The following is a 20725-nucleotide window of genomic DNA, read 5'->3' as shown; positions in this document are numbered from 1 at the left end:
ACACCTTTCTAGGTAGATGGATTACAGTTGAAGATCAACATCAAAGATCAGCAGCTCCCTCCAGGAAATAATTTAAATAGTAGCTGTCCGAATATGTCTTATATAAGGCATTTAAATTTCTTAACATTCAGAATAATTTCAAACAAACATTCAAGGTGGCATCATGACTTAATCATCTTGCAACTGTATTAACTAATATTTCAACTACCATCTTTGGATTAATTGCTTTATGCATTATTAAACAAATATTTCCAGTGAAATGCCATGAAGATGACTAAGAGATTGGAGCATCTGATGCAAGAGGAGAGACTGAAAGATCTGAGCCTGTTCAGCCTGGATAAGAGATATCTCAGGGGGATCATGTGAATGCATATAAATACCTTAAGGGAAGGTGTAAAGAAAATGGAGACAGGCTCTCTCGGTGGTGTCCAGTGTCAGGACAAGAGGTAATAAACACAAACTGAAATAAATGGTGAAAGTCTCCTCCAATGACTTATCTTCAAACACACAGCCTAATGTAGGCCACCAGTGAAAATACTTTGATCAGGAAATGTCTACTGTCTTATTCACAATACGTAGAATTGTAGAACATGTAGAATTCACAACGTAAAATTTTATAAGGAATTTAAACTAGGAAAGCAGAGTTTCTGTGGTAGTGCATTCACCCTTAAACAACGAGCTCTTTAACCTGGTCAAATTTCTTTCAAGGCCTCATTTAACTTTTGCAATAAATGATGGCTCTCGAGCTCTAGTTTCAAACAAGTAAGTTTCAGTAAGTAACTATTTTGGTACTGCCAGTGATTTAAATTTCATACTACAAAATATTAAATATTCAAAAACATACTAAATATTATATTTAGCACCTAACATTTTTCCAATCTGTGCAATCTGTAGCTACATCAACATGAAATTAAACCCAAGTTAATAAGCCATGAAGATCTATTTGTTTATTTACACACACAGGTTAACAACCACATTCCATCAAAGAGCTTCACTGCCTCATGTGGATACCAAAGCTCAGCTCAGCACTAGGTTATATTCATCTGAAGTATGACTCATCAGTTATGCTTGATGTGAAAATATCTGAATGGGAGTTGATGTTCTGGGGAGATTAATAGAATTTTTTTAGGAGTTTCAAGATAAAATTTTATTTCTATCCAAAACACCTGTACCAAAATGACTTACCTCTACCTCCACATAGGTATACCCTTAGATACAGAACTTATGCAAAGGTATCTTAAGAGACAGACTGCCCACTGATCTGTGAGAGTCTCAGTGCCCATGGCAACTTGGTCATGCATTTTGACCTTCATTATCTTGTATCTTAACACCAGTATTTTCCCATGCCTAGTGCTCAGTTCCATGCTGTCTGGGAGAACCTCTGTCCTCTCCACTGCCACTCCTTCTCTTTAGCCTTAACTGCTTCATGGATTTAAAAAGATTTAAATCTTCCCTCTCCAAACAGACATTTCTATATTATGCCCAGCCTCTCTAAAAACTAAATAATGAAAGAGTAATTAAAGAGGAGAACACAGAGGAGAATGAGGCCAGGACTTGATCCTCGGTATGGGTAATGGAAGAACTTCCATTTATCAAGAGTTTCAATACTGTCTCAGTTTGAAAACTTTTTCTAAAATTTAGTTATTATTATGGTGAAAAAGATATTTTCTGTCTAGTCTAGAGTGGAATATAGCTGCAATACAAATAAAATCTATTCTCTGAAAACATTATCATTATTCACCTCTGTCAGGCCTTCACGCCTTTCATCAGGAGCTGAACTAGGACAACTGTTGGTCAGTGTAATAGCTCTTATGGGACCATTCCAGTTGCTGTAATTCCAGCACTGTGCTTCAGATCATTTGTTCTCAAAGTCATTTTTTCCAGGATCATTTATTTCGGAAACTTTTTTAGCTCTTACAGACTAAGACACAAATTACAAAAGAGAAGGAGAGGTGGGGGCTGGGGAGAGAAGAGGTTCTCCATGTCTATGAATACAGAATTTGCACAGCTAAAGTTCTGACCCACTCTCCACATGACTCCTGAGACAGTGCAAGACCAAACTAGTCAAAAAGAGAGAACAGTAACTATGCTACAAAAGTGACATCTGATGTGAAAGAGGGAAAAAAAAAAAAAAAAAAAAAAGAGAGGTTTGAAAACAGAAAATAGTAAAAACGTATATGGTGTCAATGAGAAAAAAGAATAAATCATCTGTTGGTTACTTTTTTCACACACAGACATTTCTCCCTTAAAGACTATTCTTTTTCAGTAAACTGAAGTCAGATTTTCAAGGCATGGGAAGTCTTCCAGACTAAATAACTTGTCCTTTTTTCTCACTAAGTTAAAAAAAAAAAACACAAAGGAAAAAATAAATGAAGAGGATTTCAAGATCATGGTTGAATAGCCAAAGTTAAAAAAAGGTTTCTTTTCCAACAGTACTCTTTTTATTTTAGTCAGACTCTCACTTGTCTTTCAATATCTCTTCCTGGGGGATTTCATGCACTCTGTTTAAACAACTCTGCTATGCAGTTTAATGAAAATAATCAGACTATCCCTTGCAAAATAGCTTTTTGTGAAATCACCTCATTAAATAAATTCTGGAGTACTCAGTCTCCACCTCCTGTGATCCTCTCTGAAAGTACAGATAGCACAGAAAGTCTTCAGAAAGTGCTTTTCATTGGGGTTCATTTCAAATTGAGACAGTGAGCCACAAAGAGTTTACAGACAGTCCCTTGAAAATATCTAGTTCTGTAAAACACATTAGCCAGGAAGAGCAACATTATCGTTATAAGATAGTTCATCTATTTCCTTCTTTCTTCTCTTTTTTTTTTTTTTTTTTTTTTAACTTTAAAAAGCAAATTTTTAGACAGCCAGGATCATATGTTCTGTCTGGCTATCCACCTTACTCCCCCGGGTTATACTGAACTACTTAAGTGCAATTGAAACCCACTTTTTGTTCTATAAATTAATTTGACAGGTGGACTAGAAAAAAATGTCATTTGTAAAGGTAACTTGGGAAGAGTTTAAAAACATTTTTCCATTTCTTGAGCAATTTTCTTTTCTGTTCCTAATACATACGTGCTACTAACAGTTTATGACAGTTCATATCGGAATGAATTGCCTTAGCAAACAGCTATATAAGCAGCTCTTTCTAGATAAAATGCAGATTGAAAACATTTGGCTCTGATAGACTGCTTAATAGTGCTGGAATGCTTCCTATTTCCAAGGTTACCCAAGAAACCTCTTAATTTATGGATTACTTTGCAGAGTAATTCTGACATCCTAGAAACATTTACCATTGATTATAGAGTAGACCATGAAATAATGCAGCCATTCCTCCAAAACAGTACAAGAAATGCAGGGGTTGCAAGGGTACAGAACGAATGGATAAATTTGGTTGTTTCCTTGGCTTTATAGCTTTTTTAACTCCTTTTGCTTGCTTTTGTTTATGTAGGACTGAGATATGCTCTCAGTATGTTTTGAAAATTCATCAGTACACCAATGCAAAAAAACATTATGTATGTAACGAGAAACAGAAACAAAATGGCAGAATGTCAGCAGGAGATGAATGAACATAGTGATTTTGTTTGCAGTTATTATGTTCCTTAGGGATCTCCCTATCAGCTCCTTTTAGTGCTTTGTGTTTCTCTAAACACCAAGTTGCTTTTGACGCATCTCAGTACTACCTGCTGCCCACTAGATGGGGATCCAAAGCAAGAAGTTCTGATCTCACACCATGGCATCCACCACGAGCTTCATTTCCAACGGAGAAATAAGGGCAGAAAGGACTCTGAGGTTGAAGAACTGAGAGCTGAGCTCGAGATGAATTTGGAACTTGATTCATAAAGGAACTAGTATCCAGAAGAAAAATTACTCCAGAAGTAAAACACAGACCCCAACCCTCTAAACCCCATATTCATAGAATCATAGAATGGCTTGGGTTGAAAAGGACCACAGTGATAACCTAGTTCCAACCCCCTGCTATGTGCAGGGTCGCCAACCACCAGACCAGGCTGCCCAGAGCCACATCCAGCCTGGCCTTGAATGCCTCCAGGGATGGGGCATCCACAGCCTCCTTGGGCAACCTGTTCCAATGTGTCACTGCCCTCTGAGTAGTGACACACTGAAATAGGTTCCTGGCTACCTAATCCTTACAAGCATTGTTCAAAAAGGAAAGAAAGAAATGAGGTCCCTATATTTTACTGACAACATTCAGAGAAGTTTACATGTCTGTTTCTGACCAATAGGATTGAAGCTTCTCCCAGCTACAAAGGAGGACATTTGTAAAATAAGATGACACATGCAGCATTATGTAGTACCTCCTTGTTAGACCAAACAACAGCAATGCCAACATCCCTTAGGAAATTATGTTTCCCACAAGCAATAGTAGTTGGAGGCCTTTCAGATATGGCTGCCTGCTGGGCACCCATCCTCTTGCAGAAACACAACAACTTCCCTGCTTGGCCTCTGCCTAATAGATCAGCCCCTGCAGAAAATATCATTCTCAACATTACTAAAGAGAAAGGATTGAGAAACAAAAATCTGTGTGCTACACAGCCAGTGCCACAACCACTGATCCACAGCATCATTTTGGACTTCCACTGTTGTTCACAGCTCACAACTGACTACTTGATGATTTACCATCTTGCAAGGTGATTGTCCCACAGTGTGACGTAGCCTACTATTACTACGAAGGTTATCCCCCCGGATGTACCTGAACTCATCGCCATGGGCTGCCATTGGAGAAAGGCACTGCACAAATGCAATTCATCCCATTCCAAAATAAATGTCTAAAAGTGGTCATCATAATGCATTAGTTAAGATACAGCTGTCAGAGTTGCAGAGATCTCTAAGGTTGGCAGAAAGGGAGGATATACATTTTATTACATTTCTATTTAACAGCACAAGCAGTAGCATTTTTTTCTGAGATCAGATATTTCTCTCTTCACATTCATCTGTTTTGTAAGACAACCTAACAAAAGTCTGTCTAAAACAACTTAATTCTCTTCTCACTGCCTCTCAGAAGTGATAGAATTTCAGTTTTTAGCTTAAACTTCTATGCCTATGTTTACAAAATTAAGTAAGAGAATGTTAACTGCAAAAGCTTCAAAGCTTTGTTTGAACATAAGGAAAATATGGTTGGGAGGTTGTTAACATGGTAAATCACATACAGGAGAGGAGAACATAGACCTTGAGCCTTGAAGTTAATCATTCAATAAATGTTAGTCACATTATGGTTAGATAACACCCCAATTAAGTTTCCTATCAGCTCTGCACAGCAGCATATGTGATGAGGAGCACCAGCCGTGTGGGACAAAGACAAGTTGGGCAGGTTGGATATCTTATACCTACTCATGTCAAAATGGACAAGAACTAGGCCAAGGTTGGCCATATTGCTGTCTAGATCGGAACCTAAAGAGACTGCCTTCTCCAAGAACAATTTCTGAAGATAGAACACTATGGGTAGTCATGAACCAAACAGAAGATTCCCAGGGATTCAGTCATCAACGCTGTCACTGTGTTAGAGAGCTCCTTGGCACCCTTTTGGGCTAGGACATGTCATTTCCCCAAAATATTTCTGTGTACAAGCTGGTTTCAGCATGGCCAAGGGTGCATAGCCTATGCAGGTTGGGATATGGTCTTCTTTTTTTTAAAGCTATGAGAGCTTTATAGTGCAGATGTGACCATACCAACAGCCATAACCCTATTTATTGTATATATATATACATACAGAGAGAGAGAGAGAGAGAGAGACAGACAGACAGACAGACAGAGGGAGAAAGAGCACTAGTGTTTATATATACGTAGCTGGTAGATTCGAAAAAATGAAGCACTTGCTCCAATTCTAGGGTAAGAGATGTGTACCAAAGAAGTAGCATGGTGGTTATGTCACTTACGCGTTTTAAGGCAAGGTCACCAGTAATTTTGTAACTTTAGCAAGGGAGAAACACATGCAGTAATAGAGCTAACAAAATTAAAACAAAGGAATGGAATCATTAAGGTACAAATTCAGGATTCAACCAAGGCATGGAAATAACAAGCAAGACTTTTCTGCGTACACACAGGTAGCTACAGGGTTAGGAATGTGAGCTCCAGATACCATTTGTGGTATCCAGAATAGCAAAGTACATCTGAAAAGGCATGCTTGGAATGAGGCAGTGGTTTCTGATGACACTATGTCTTCCTCGGGAACTGTGCAGGGCACCTTCAGGCTGAAGAATATTTTCTGTTTTCTTTTTCAGCTCTTCTAAAGCAGAGCTATCCTGTAATGTAAGGAAGTGGGAAGGAAAACCTCTGCTTCCTCCTCATGTATTTTCCAGCTTTTCTTTGCTGCCTCCTACGCTTCATCTGCCACTGCTTTAATCTACCCACTCTCCTGCTTCCACCCAGCTCTTTTGCAGCTCTCTGTCAGGAAGATTTTCCTTCATCACCTACATGCATGGCTTTACCAAGGTCACTTTGTCACATGCCTGCAACTTCTTCCCACAGCATCTTCTGATTCTTTTCATTAACCACATAATCAATCAATTCTTTCCTGTGGTTAATTTCCTTAGAAGTTTTTAATTTTCCAAGTTACTTTCCTTGTGTTGACTAGACTGTGGCACATCTAATTCTCTCTAAAGCTCAGTATCAGAATTAGTTCTGAAAGGGTGAGCCACTCCGACAGTGCTCTCAAGATAATTAGAAGCATATATTGTTAGGAACAAAACATCTTTGTTCATTTTATCTAGAAATTACTCAGTAGCCCTGTGCGGCCTGAAGGTGCTTCAAGAACTTCAGAAAAGCAAAGTTAGTGCTTCATAAACACATTCTAGCCATTGAAATTTCTGGTAACAAAGTAATAAGAAACGAGGATGTTACACATCCTCAAGCAGTCTGGTAGGAATATTACTACTTCAATGTGGGACGTACTTTGCACAATATCCAGCCTGAGACTTTTTAATTGCAGAGTTAGCAAAAATAATTCTGATTTCATTCTGCGCTTCCAAAAGAGTCATAAAGAATCATAAAGATCTTTATCTTCTCAAATAGCAACCTTTTATATAATGGAAAACTTCTCATGTTCCCTACTAAATGTTTCATTTTCTAGATTAAGCATACCCACTACTCTGAACCTTTCCTCATTTCCTGATCTTCATGTTCATTTTACTGCTCTCTAGCTTCTCTCCAGTGGGTCCACATTTCTAGCCAAGGTCAATCCCTAAAACTTGGTGAAGTATTTCAGTATTGGCTGGACTCACACCTGCCAAGAGAAATAAAATTCATCTCCATTTCACAAATATGCTGCTGTTCAGAATTTTCTTAGGGCTAATTTTTCTTTGGTACACTATTTGCATCATGATGTTGGTAATCCAATTTCTTTTGCATTCCAGCAGCATCCTGAAGGATGTGGTAGGATTCTGCCACCTGGCTGACTGTTCCCAATCTTCCTTTCATATGTGATTTTTCATCCATAGAAGTAGTGCTTTGTGCCATTCATTGCTTTTGTTCAAGCAGTGTTCTTGTTGTCATGAAGCTCATTTTTGTTGCCAGCAACTTCATGTGGAAAAAGCCACAGACGCTTCAGTGTGGATGGTGCAAAAGGTAAAATCCAGAGAGGAAATGAGAAGAAATTGGCTCTTGTCACTACAAGATGAGAACAGACTGAATAGACAGGGACAGGTATAGACAGGGTTCCCAGGATCTTGTTGGTAAGCTGACATGGAGTAGACTATATTATACTAAATTTTTAAATGTAAAACAGTCTGGGAATTAGATGAAAGAAAGCTGACCCTGTATTACATGCAGGTGATGAATGCTGTTCTGGTGAACTCAGGGGTGAAAATTCAACCAGGTCACATTGGGCACTTACAGAACTAGATATGCCACAGAGAACACGAGCTGTTTGCCACCCACTTGGAACTTCATTTGCAGGGTGAGGCAGTCTCAGAGGTGTCTGCCTGAAAACCACATTACTCCAGTCATAACCTGGGGCAGCAAAAGCAAGAACTGTGTCTGCCAAATATTCACATCATTTTGTTCTTTTAATATATTAGACTCACTGGTCAAAAGTCTTCTTTTTAATGTACCTTCTAGTTCTTCCGTATTTACTTATTTCATTCACCTTCTTGTGCTATCTCCTCTGTATGGAACTGCAGACACCTCGTCCACGTCTGTCCTGCAATTTCCTACATATTTTCAAAGCCATTCTGAAAGAGCAGAAAGGTAAAGGCAAAGCATTTTATTCAGTCCTGATATATTAAAGCAAAATTATCTGCAAAAAAAAACACCCTATTTTTAATATCTTTAATAATCATTAAAGGGGATTTTCCCCCCAAGGTAATTATCTCTTTCTGCTTGTTTGCAAAAGCAGCAGCAATGCACCAACAGAGCTACTGAATCACAGAGTGGGTGACGTCGCAGGAAATTTCCAGAGGTCATTGGATACCGCACCATGGTTCAAGCAGGGATACTACAGCATATACTACATCTCCACTTAAAATAATCCCAGTGGAACCCCAGGCGAAATCACATCTCATTACTTTAAAATATATACATACCCATATTTTCACCTGGGTACAGCATTTCACTACTATTTGCGTTAGCACAATGTTTTGTCAATACAGAGGTTGTCCTAGTCAAAAATTGATGATCTTATACCGACTAGGGAAGAACAATAATGCATGTGTGTGGGATGATACAAACCTCTTTCAAGTTATTACAGGTATTAAAAGAAAAAAGAAAAAAAAGTGATGCAGAATAGTAATCAGGTTGAGGAATTGGATATGATTTTAAGGAGTTGGTGTGTTTTATGTAAGCTGCAGTGATCCCTTTGAACAGCAGGGGCCATTTCGTTACCCCAATTTGTTCCTTGAATGGCATCCAGTGAGCAGAGCAGTGGGAACAGAGCAGGAACAGCTCCAGGGCTAAGCATGGAGAAAGGCCCTTTTGTGCGGCCAGGCCGGCAGAGTGCTGCACGCTCATTTCACACGCGGACAAAGGGGAACAGGAACACTTCTCTCTTCTGTTTTTTCTAGTTTTTTTTTTTTTTTCCAAGCTCTGCAGCACAAATCCCTCACAGGCAAGTTGTCAGCAGAGAAGAAGCATTTTGTACACAGAGGCACAGTCTGGCAGATTAGCAATATAATTTACCGCAGATCTGACACAGCAAGAGAAACTGCTGTAAAAAGAAGCAGTCAAGGAGAGGTCCGAGAACTGCATGAGCAATAAGTCCAGCTGCTGCTCCAATGATAGTGCTGAGCTTCCAACACTAGGCTCAATTCTCTATGCTGCTAAATCAATACAAAATGTCAGAGGAACTCTGTGGTAGGCAATGGAAGATGGGATGAGTTAAAGCTGAATCAAAACTAGCAGAGCAAAGTTAAATTTAAGCCCAGTCCTGCACTCCTGCTTGCACAACACACGATGTTGGTTCCTTTTGGCTTCACTTGTTAAGACAAATGCACAGCAGCCACTGGACCTCTGCTGAGAGGAATACAAGTGCCGGGAGATGGGAGAGACAGCGGGAGACATCACTGCCCACAGCACTGGGCCTGCAGCCAAACAGGAAGATGGCTCTTAGCCCTGGGCTCAGGGCCCTCATCCTTTTGTAGTAAAACCGTGCTGCATAAACAACAATGGGAGCAGGGAACCACATCCAAACCTGCCTGCAGCAAAACACTGTATCAAGCATGTCCTTGTGCCCTTCTCTCTTGCCCTGTATCTCTCTACATCGTGTTGCTGTCTGGATACGGATGGGACTGCCTTCAACCTGGAGGGTCACCATGTCCCTCAGAGACACATCTGTGTGTTTCTTGAACACCTCCAGGGATGGTGACTCCAGCACATCCCTGGACAGCCCATTCCAGTGCCCAATAAATCTCACCTAATAAATTTTTCCTAATATCCAAATTGAATCTGCCCAGACATGACTTGAGACCATTCTCTCTAGTCCTATCACTGCTTATGCAGGAGACCAACCCCCACAGTTTCACAACCTCCCTTAGGTAGCTCTAGAGAACAATAAAGTCTGCCCTGAGTGTCCTCCACATTAAACAATCCCAGCTCCTCAGCTGTTCCCCATAAGACTGTGTTGCAGACTATTCACAGTTTCACTGCCCTTCTCTCGACACACTCCAAGGTCTCGATGTCTTTCTTGTAGTAAGGGGCCCAAAACCGAACACAGTACTTGAAGTGGAGCCTCACCAGAGCTGAGTACAGATAGGCAATTGCTTCCCTACTCTTGCTGATACTGATAAATGCTGCTTTCTGATACAAGCCAGGATGCCTTTGGCCTTCTTGGCCACCTGGGCACACTGCCGGCTCATGTTCAGCCAAGCACTGACCAACAATCCCAGGTCTTTTTCTCCGCACATCTTTCCAGTCATTCTTCCCCAGCCTGTAGCATTGCCTGGGGTTGTTGAGGTCAAAGTGCAGGAGACAACTCTTGTTGTACTTCATCCCACTGGCTTCATCTTACCAATTCAGCGAGTCCAGATCCCTCTGTAGTGTTTTCCTATCCTCAGGCAGAAGAACATTTCCTCATTATTGCTATGTTCCATCCAAAACTACATTTGTAAGGTCTCGTTTATCCAGATTTCTTAGAATCTACTTTTTGGTTAACATTTTGCACAAAATACAGGGAGGGAGACTAATCTGTTTCAAAGGCAACGTGTCAGAGATTTAGTACAAGTGAAGGAAAAAGTGTTTCAGCCCTTTTCTCTACCCAGGGAAATGTGAATTTTTATCACCACAACCCCTTGATAAGCCAGCAGTTTGAAGGGTGCTGCAGAAGCCTTTCTCAGTCTTTTCTGTACCAACTGCTACATGTGGTATGGAATGATGAAATATCTGATGGAATTTAAAGGAAATGACACTACAGTTCATTTTGGAGAGTAGATACCAGGAGAAAAGGGGCATGCATTCCTGACAGATTCTCAGTGACTCCTTCAGGTTCTTTTAAAAGCAATCTGAAGCACTGACAGATCCAAGCCTTCTGATTACTTAAATGTTTTGCCCACTTTCATACTAATCTCTACCATGAAGCTTGACTAAGTGTAATGCAGCTTATCCTGGTAGAAAACATTATCTTCTTAATCGTAGCATCGAACTTTTCCCCTGACAGGAATCGATAACTCAAGCAGAGCAACCTTCTGCCAGTTTAATTCACTCCATCTGCACCAGGCCATACCTACAGCCAGCTGCTGCCTGTCTGAAGACCACCATGCTTCAGAGACCTACCGCAGCTCCTTCTCCACCTTTCCTCCCTGAGAAGCACGAGTCATAGAATCATAGAATCATTTGACTTGGAAAGGAACCTTAAAGCTGATCCAGTCCAACTCACCCACAATGAACAGGGACACCTACAGCTAGAGCAGGTTGCTCAGAGACCTGTCCAGCCTCACCTTGAGCATCTCCAGGGATAAGACTTCCACCACCTCTCTGGGCAACCTGTTTCAATGTCTCACCACCTTTATCATTAAACAAACAAACAAACACACACCTTCTTCCTTATATCCAGTTTAAATCACCCTTATTTTAGTTTGAAAACATTTCCTCTTGTCCTGTCACAAAAAACCCTGCTAAAGAGTCTGTCCCCTTCTTTCTTACAGCCACCCTTTAGATACTGAAAGACCACTCTTAGATCTCCCAGAGCCCTCTATTCTTCGGGCTGAACAGCCCCAGTTCTCTCTGCCTGCCCTTGTAGGAAAGTGTTCTGTCCCTTGGACCATTTTTTGGCCCTCCTCTGGAATCCTACAATCATAGATTCACCAAGGTTGGAAAAGACACCTAAGATCATCCAGTCCAACTGTCCACCTACCATCAATATTTCCCACTAAACCCTGTCCCTCAATACAACACCTAAATGTTTCTTGAATGCCTCCTGGGACGGTGACTTCACCACCTCCCTGGGCAGCCCATTCCAGCACCTGACTGCTCTTCTGGAGAAATTATTTTTCCCTAACATCCATTCCATCTAGTTCTACAGCAAGTTACAAGGGAGAAGAGGCCAAATCCCACCTCTTCACGACCTCTTTTCAAGTAATTGTAGAGAGGAGTAAGGTCTTCCCTGAGCCTCCTCCAGACCAAATAATCCCAGTTGCCTCAGCTGTTCTTCACAAGACTTGTTCTTCACACCCTTCATTGCTTAATTGTCCATCTCTGGACACACTCCAGGGCCTCAGTGTCCTTCTTGCAGTGAGGGATGAACATAGTATTCAAGGTGCAACATCACAGGTGCTGAGTACTGTAGTACTCTACTCCTCTGGAGTTCAGCTGAGCTACTCCCAGCCTGCATGCCTCAGCCATAGGACAGTTAGCATCAAAGCTCTGCCAGGCTGGACATCACCATCTAATTTCTTATTAACAAGGGTCAGTGGCTGTACTTCATGCCATTAGCACTTCTATGTTGAAAATGAGCTTGCAACAGGTAACGCACTTTGTCAGGTCCTACTTTGCCAGGGCATCTAAATAAAAACAACTCTTTCAAATCTTCAAAATTTTTAAAACTGAACCAATTGCTTTTGCAATCGTTTTTGTCATTCTTCCTTATCCTGATCGGAAACCACAAAATACAAATGGTTCTAGTGATGTAGAACACGATTTTAGGGAAGTGCAATAAGCAACCACAGATACACGACCCATAGGAGGTGCCTGGGCAGGACACAGCTGAGCACAGCTCCCAAGTGCACTGCAAACATCTCATCTGCCATATGCAAGCCTCTGCTTTGTTTACATGGCAGTTAGTTAGCAGAGTACCAGTTTGCAGAGCTAGTAAATGGCCTTCTGTCTGAACACATCTCTTATCCCTCCTCCATGCTCATGCTCCAACTATTTCTCAGCAGCAGCAAGAGATCATTATTCCTCCCACTTGTCCCAGCACTCGTGTACTGTCACCACCACTTTGCTATGTGTCACCAAACCCATGGGCTCACATTTATGCACATCCCAGCTGCCTTTTGCTTTATAAGTTCTTGCTTCAGTTAGATTTATATGCCCACTACTAGCGGTAAGGCAATAGTTCTGTTCTTCCTGTAATAAGTAATTTACTTCTAGAAGATCCTGATTTTTCAGCAGTCCTGGGAAGATCCATCAGAAAACTCAAAATGGTATTTTTTTTATCCTAGGACATTTTTTAATGTTTTTTTTTTTTTTTTCCCCTTTTTTTCCTAAACTCCAAACCAACTCCACTGATGTTTGCACTGTTAAGAATTGACATAAATGAAAATATTGCATCCAGCACTTCAAATTCTGTCCCATGTGGGTCTTTTTGATTTGGATTAACAAGCACTGTATTTACAGTCCCAATGGTCTCCTGGAGTTCTTTATGTGAGATACCAAACACCACTATTATCCTCATAATTCAACTGGTAAGTGTAACCATGGGATATTTTATTTTAAAATATGTTGGAGTACGTGCAGTCACTGTCACCTAGGAGATGCTGAGTGAGGAGGAGTTCAGCTACAGATAATTTTGACCAGTTGTACTGTGCAGGGTGAATCAAATAATCTTTTTTTTTTTTCTTTTTTTCTTTTTTTTTTTTTTTTTTTTTTTTTTTTCATTTTTTTTAGCTGGGAAGATGGCCATGTGAATACTGTAAAATAAAGCACCAGAAATTTCTTCTGAAAATGTGGTTGCTTACAACTATGCTCACATCTGGTGCTTTATAAGCAGTAAAATGAGTTGGGTAGAGGCAGAAAGGGGAAGAACTCCTCAAGAGCGAGAAGAAACAGTCTAAGGAAATGACTGAAATCCCAGTTACCTAACAACAGACATAGAAGGGAAGCCTATGGCTCTTGCATATAATGGTGTAATTACCATTGGTGCCATGCCTACAAAAAAGCTACTGAATACAAGAGAAAGAAAAGTGTCTTTTGTATATAGTCTGCCTAGGCACATACCATTGAGGGAAAGAAAGAGGAAAAAGAAGAAAAAGGTATGTTTTAAACAAGGAATATTATAACCTTAAAAAGGTCATAAGGAAAGTGTCATGCTTTTCCAAATACAGATGTAGAGAAAGATGGAACCTTTAGGCTTAGCTCTGTTTGTCATCATAAACGCTGCTTTGCAGACAAATTGCAGGCAAACTTTTTCCTACTGCCCCTTAATTAAAGGAGCTGTTCTGTAGTTTTCTCAGATCAAAGAGAAAGGAAAAAAAAAAAAGAACAACAAAACAAAACAAAAACAAAGGCAAACTATGTGGGGAGAGAGGAAACAATAAGGTCTCTGTTTCCTTTATGAAATTTACTGAGAACCACATCCCTTTCTATTTACAAAGTCAAAGCCCGGTGCAAAGCTCTGGAAGACCTCTGTGCCAGATGCTGTTTCCAATTACCTGCACTCTGTGTGGTTTCATAAGTAGAGTTTCTACTGAAACCATAATCAGTCTGAAGTACGTAACATCCAGAGTTGCAGGCTGAGATCAGCAGGCTGTATTCTATCTCTGGTAGCCCTAGGCTGCAGGAGAATGCCTTCTTTACTATTAAAAGAACACAGCCAAGCTTAGATACACTCAGCTTTAATTTTTTATGCAAGTCTGCAGCTCAGCACAAAGCTAGAAAGTGGACATATGAGGAAGCTGATAATAAGGATTCTTTTTGTGAGAGCTTTTCATGGGTTCCCCCACCACACTCCCAGATGGCTATGTAGGGCTCTTAACATCCAGGAATAGTAAATGGCCCTGTTTGATAGATTCAGATCTTAGAGGATTTCTGGCTTAGAGATTGCAAATCTTCCAATCTAGAAAGAAAGAGGAAGCTGTATACAGCAGGACAGCATGAAGGAGCTCATCAGGTTGGCAAACTGTGCCCTCAAAGCAACTGGTTGTGCCTCGCAACCAGTTTGGATGAGGACAGAGCTTCCTGTGTCACTATGGGGAACTGGCCAGGGCTGTCCCATATTTGTTTTGAAATTTTAGATCAGAGGTGCTGTGACAATCATCAGCTGGCTGGCAGAAGCAGGAACTGAATGTTCAGAGAACTACACGGCTAAAAGCATGTAGAATCCTGGCACAGGGTTAGCAAAGGGATAGCTAGTGCATTTCAGATGTCCTTAAGCCATCAGATCCTTGCACACGGAAGGACATTGGCAAAAGTTGCCCAGCGACTGCGTTCTCAGGAAGCACAAATCAGCACAGCCCTCTTGACTTCATGTATTCAGATTTGCAGCCCTTGACAAGATCTAGAAAATCTAAAATCACAGCTCTTTCCAGGAAATGAATTTGGCTGTTTCTTTCTCCAAAATATTAGGATATTTAATTTTATAATATTTATTCTTAATTTCTTTTTAAAATTTTTAACTTTTTAAAGTCTACTAAAAGGAACACTTCAAAGATTAAAACTATGACTTCATCTGGAATAGAATAAAAATGGGTACCCTATCTGAATGCACACAGAGGATTCTTAACGAACTGCTCAACGGTTTTCGATGTTGCAATTAAGACAGAGAAAAAAATAGCACCAAAATCTTAAAAAGGCAAAGTGAAAAAACATGAAAATTTGAACATTCGCAACTTTAGTTATATTCAGACTGAAACACTGCACTTAATTTCAGGTCAGAGGAACAGAGAAGAGACTGAGAGGGAGAGCTCTTCTCTTTCCACTTCTGTCCAGACTACGTATCCTTCCACGTATACGGATGAGAGGTGAGGGTGAGGAACTACCATTCCCAAAGCACCTATTTCCACACAGTGACTCACCTGGTTCCTACACAGCAGGCATCTGAACACCGGTAGAAAGGCAATCTGCTGCCTGTCAGATCTCGTGGCCTCAGGGACAACGGATGCTGCTAAAGGACACAAACAGGGAACAAAGCAGGAAGAGTTTCACTCTACTATTTTGATTCAGTTCTCTTTCATATGAAGGAAATACTCTTTTTACATGGATAAAACATAGTAAAATACGAAACAAGAAATAATGTACTCCACAGCATTACCTAATATTCCCATAGTGCTATACTGGAGTAAAAAATGGAATTACTTCCAACACCTCACGGGATGAATAATCTTGCTCCTCCCTGACACACTTCTCAGCGAAAACTGAAGCTTAAGCAGTTGAGCCCAGTAACAGATGCAAGGTTGTAGCAGAACCAGTCCTTCTATTGACCATTTTTCCTATTGTAAGAGCATCAGAAACTAACCATAAGTTCTTTCTGCAGCCATTGCTCATGCAGTTTTCTGCTTTTTTCATTTTTAGCTGAGAACATTCAGCCTGTGGAGGAGAAGAAAAGCATTCACTGGGAGCAGTTTCCCAGATAATCTGGGGGTTGGAACTAGATGATCTTTAAGATTCCTTCCAATCAAAGCTGTTCTGTGTTCTATGATTCCATGATAATCATTTGCCCTTTTAAAATGGCTTCAGAGAGCTGGGCAACTTAAAAAAAAAAACATTGCCTGGACACCTCTGCACTAAAACTGCATGAGATGCCCTAAGACAGATGAGGAAGAGCACAGCATGTTCCAACTGCTTCAAAGAGAGTAGCAAAACCACGAGCAGCCAATGAAAATACTGATTTTCCTTGCTACTTCAAAAATAACTTATTTTAGAATTTCTCCTTTACCACGCGTAATCTGAGCTATTCCTTGGCTCTCAGGAATCAGAAGCTACCTTGTAACTTGAGGTAGAGGAAACCAGGAGCTGCACTCTCCCTGGAGACCTACAAACGGGTAACAACCGATCTGCTGTTCCTCTCTTGTTCTTGGGAGGGAAATATTGCTTCCCTTCTCAGGGCCGGCAACGCGCCAGGCAGTCTGGTCAGGAAGGCAGCCGGAACCAGACAGGCTCTTTCCCCAAAATCCTTGCAGCCATTACTTACAATAGGGAATATCAGGTGAGCAGCGTCTGTCCAGTCCTTTTCTTGGCTGATGAAGCAACATCTCTCTAGGTTGGAATAAAAGAGTGTTCCAGGCATCTATAAGGTATGCTAACACTTGCTCGCACACCAGCAGCCTGCTGGAAAAGTCTGGCATCAGTGACAGCAATAGCCCTAGCTGAATGCCAGGCTGAGCTCCTCAGCTATAGTCAGCTGAGACAGGCAGCACCATTTCATCCGAATTAAGATTTCAATCCAACATCACATATGATAATTAACACATGCTATCATCATACCTTAATACTGCAACTCTGCCAAAAGCAAACCAAAGCAAAACATAGCAAAAATCTGCATCAAAACAACAGTTAATGGAAGCAATGCTTAATTATGTATGTATAAATGAATGAGATTCTCTTAATTTTTACCCTTAGAATTTTGCACGTCATTTTTATTATAGTAGGAGTAACAGAGTGCTTCCAAGGTGTGTTATCAAATCATAAAGCACATTTGATGTGCTTATGAAGTTGGAGCCAGTATTTGCTTTCAAAGAGATGCAGGGCACAGAGGTAGGAAAGGAAAAATTGGAAACGAGCAGCTTCAAGATGTTCCTACACAGCACTACTCCCCAGATGGGATTTCAGGTTGGATATTAGGAAATAATTCTTCTTAGAAAGAGATGTAAAGCATTGGCATGGGCTGCCGAGGGTGGTGGTGGAGTCACCATCCTTAGAGGTGTTCAAGAACAAGGTAGGTGTGGTACTATGGGATATGGGTTAGTGGGCATAGTGGGGATTGGCTGGTGGATGAACCAGATGACCTTAGCGGTCTTTTTCAACCTTAATGACTTTATGATCTCTCACAGGCTTAGCATAACTCATATTTTTAGAAGGTTGTCTGCCTGCTTAGGACTTAATTCTGATCTAAAAAGAGACAAATAACGTTAGCAGAACTTGATTGTCTTCTTTGTTTTCTCTAAGGTTCAGAAACTATTAATCTCACCACTTCCTTCTCCATTTCTAACCAAGATTCAGCATTTTATTTAATTAGAAAAGGACAAGAGAGAAGAATAATCCATCACCACAGATGACAGATTCAGTTACCCATGAAAATAAGTAAAAATTTCTTGTTGTTTTCTGCTTGCAAGCTCTATAGTGTTCTTCCACAAATGCAAAGAACTGCAAAGCAGCAGGGGGAGGCGAAAAAAAAAAAAAACACAAGAAACAAACAAACAACTCAAAAACAACAATAAAACAACTGAATCTGTAATGCAGTAGCAAGCAGTCAGTAAATAATGCCCTGAGCACTGAGATAATGATTTCTAAATGGTGTGGGAACTAACCTAATTTTGCAGTAGTGCAGTCTGTTCTCCATTCCTCCGAGAACCTCTTCCTGCTTAGTACTGTCATCCTGCAGTTAGTTTCTCTGCTGAGCTACAAGCTACAGTAAATGAAAGCACCAGTACCTTAACAAAGGTAACAGAGCTCTTGCCTTAAATCTGCCTTATGACTCGTTAACTGCTCACAACTGTCTTTCCTTAGGAAGTAAGCTGCTTGGGTAAATTGCACCATTCTGCCCAGGAGCAGGTGCATTAAGCCTGCCCCACCTGATCTGGGGGGAAAACTAATGAGCTAATGATTTCTTGAGAGAAGTAAAATAAAAAGGAATTTAATTGGTTTCTGTTGGTAATTTTTTCAAATTCACAGCCCCCTGTTAGAGTGTTCAAGCCAAGACAGAAATCGAACACATTATAAAGGAAAAAAACGAGAGAAGGAGGAGAAAAAATTGAAAATTGAATGGGAAGAAAGATCTGTGTGTGTCACCTTCAGCATGGAGGGCACAGCAGTGGAGGAGAAATACTAAGACTGCCAGGCATATATCATTTCCTCGCACCCTTCCAAGGACTGCTTGTCAGCACAGCTGTCATTCAGAGGGCCTTGGTTCAGCTCCTGTCTGTTCCTTGCTGCCAAGCAGTGTCACTGTTGTGTCTTGCCTACTCTCCTCCTTCAGAGGTGAGCCTGCTTGCTTGCAGGTGCTGTTGGAGGTGCAGATGCTCTCCATGCTCTTTTCAAACACAAGCCTGCAGGTGTTGTCATAGCTGAGTAATAAATGCCACTTGCTTCCCTGCTTCCCTGCTTCCCTGATCTACTTTTAGCCACCCAGTTATATTTAGTCTTTGACTTGTTTCTTTTCTGTTTACAGGTGCCAGGACAACATGGCCCTGAAACAAGACCAGGGGTTGTTCCTAGGCATGGTCACAGCAAGAATAATTACTAATAATTAGCTGCCTTTGTCTCCACCCACAGCATACATCTATCTGTAGGTTGTAAGCTCGTGTTTGATGAGCTTGTTTTTTTGTGTATTTGCTAATTACTGTGTATGCTATGGCACTTCCCAAGTATACATGCCTCTACTGTTTGCAGTCTAAGAACGAAAGCAATTTGTCTACCAGTAAGACTTCTCTGCCTTCAACTGAATAAAGACAACATTGCATGTCTCTGGATGCTTTCATACAGAAACCTTTGTGATTTTTGAAGCACAAATGCATGGATGCATGCAAACAAATGCTAAACATCATGTTAAAAATGTGCATCATACTTGGACACAGATGATATGAGGGAATGCTCTGCACCCAAATCAGGGTGACTTTGAAACCCAAATCCTTGTGCCACAGTTGGTGCAGTGTTTCAGAACTAGAAAATTAGCGCCATAATGTGACATAAGTTCTTTGGCCCATTCATATTTCTTACCAGTTTTGATGCTTGAGCTTATGGGCTAACTAACCTGAGGAATGAGGGGGCAATAATAAAGGGGCAGACTCTTTAGTAGGGTCTTCTGTGACAGGAAAAGGGGAAATAGCTTCAAACTAAAAGAGGGGAGACTTAGATTGGATGTAAGGAAAATGTCTCTTACATTAAGGCTGGTTAGGTATTGATATACATTGCCCAAAGAGGTGGTGGACACCCCATCCCTGGAGACACCCAAGGCCAGGCTGGGCAGGGCCCTGAGCACTCTGATCTCCTGTAAGTGTCCCTGTTCATCACAGAGAAGTTGGACTGGATGGCCTTTAAATTTCCAACTCAAATCATTCTATGACAATGGTCAGTGAACCTAAAGGGAATATACATTTAACATGAAACATCACGGGCACTATGTTTCCTGGTATCTAGTTAACAGCTCAGAGAAAAACAGAAAGTGACATAGTTTTAAAAAAAAATAATGTTGTAATGAAATCAAGTTTAAAAAAAAAACAAGAAAACATGCAAAAAATACACTTTGAATTAGTGATTGCCTAAATCCATAAGGTGTTTCTTTTTTTCCTAAATAGATCCTTAGTAAGTCAGATCAAAACTCTGGGACATAGTGAAACAACTCTTCTGGCAAGCTCAGACATTTGGTTAAGTCATTCCTGATTTATCCTGGTTTATCCAGCAGCATAATTTGGGTGTTATGAAGAAAACGTAAAAAAGTCAAAATAGATAGAACTTGTACATTGGGTTGGCAAAGGAAAATTACATGCAACATGAATGATACCATGTCAAACTCCACTGAGTCTCACTATGGATCCTGGAGTTTTCAAAAGGGTTCTATGATATCATTTCAGCAAAATAACAGATGAGACAATAAGTAGGAGACAACATCCTAAGCTCAAGTTGTGCTTGATTCTGCTCTTATACTGTTGTAAATCTACTGCTGTCAAAAATCCTATGTCTGACATAGAAAGGAGAGCACACTTGGAAAACCTGGACACAACAGTCACAAGTAAATATTTTCACATTCTTCCAGGAAAAAAAAATAAACATAACAGAAAATAAAAATCAGTGGAACTGGAGTTTATGCAAATCTGTACTTGAAACAGGGCTTTCACCACCGAGTATTTCATGTTCCTAATATTCAGGGCATGGTGAAACATTTCCTGAAGATTTTGACTTTGTGATCATC

This window comes from Lagopus muta, chromosome 2 (genome assembly GCF_023343835.1).
Source record: "Lagopus muta isolate bLagMut1 chromosome 2, bLagMut1 primary, whole genome shotgun sequence".
NCBI lineage: Eukaryota > Metazoa > Chordata > Aves > Galliformes > Phasianidae > Lagopus > Lagopus muta.
Note: the sequence above shows the minus strand (reverse complement) of the source record.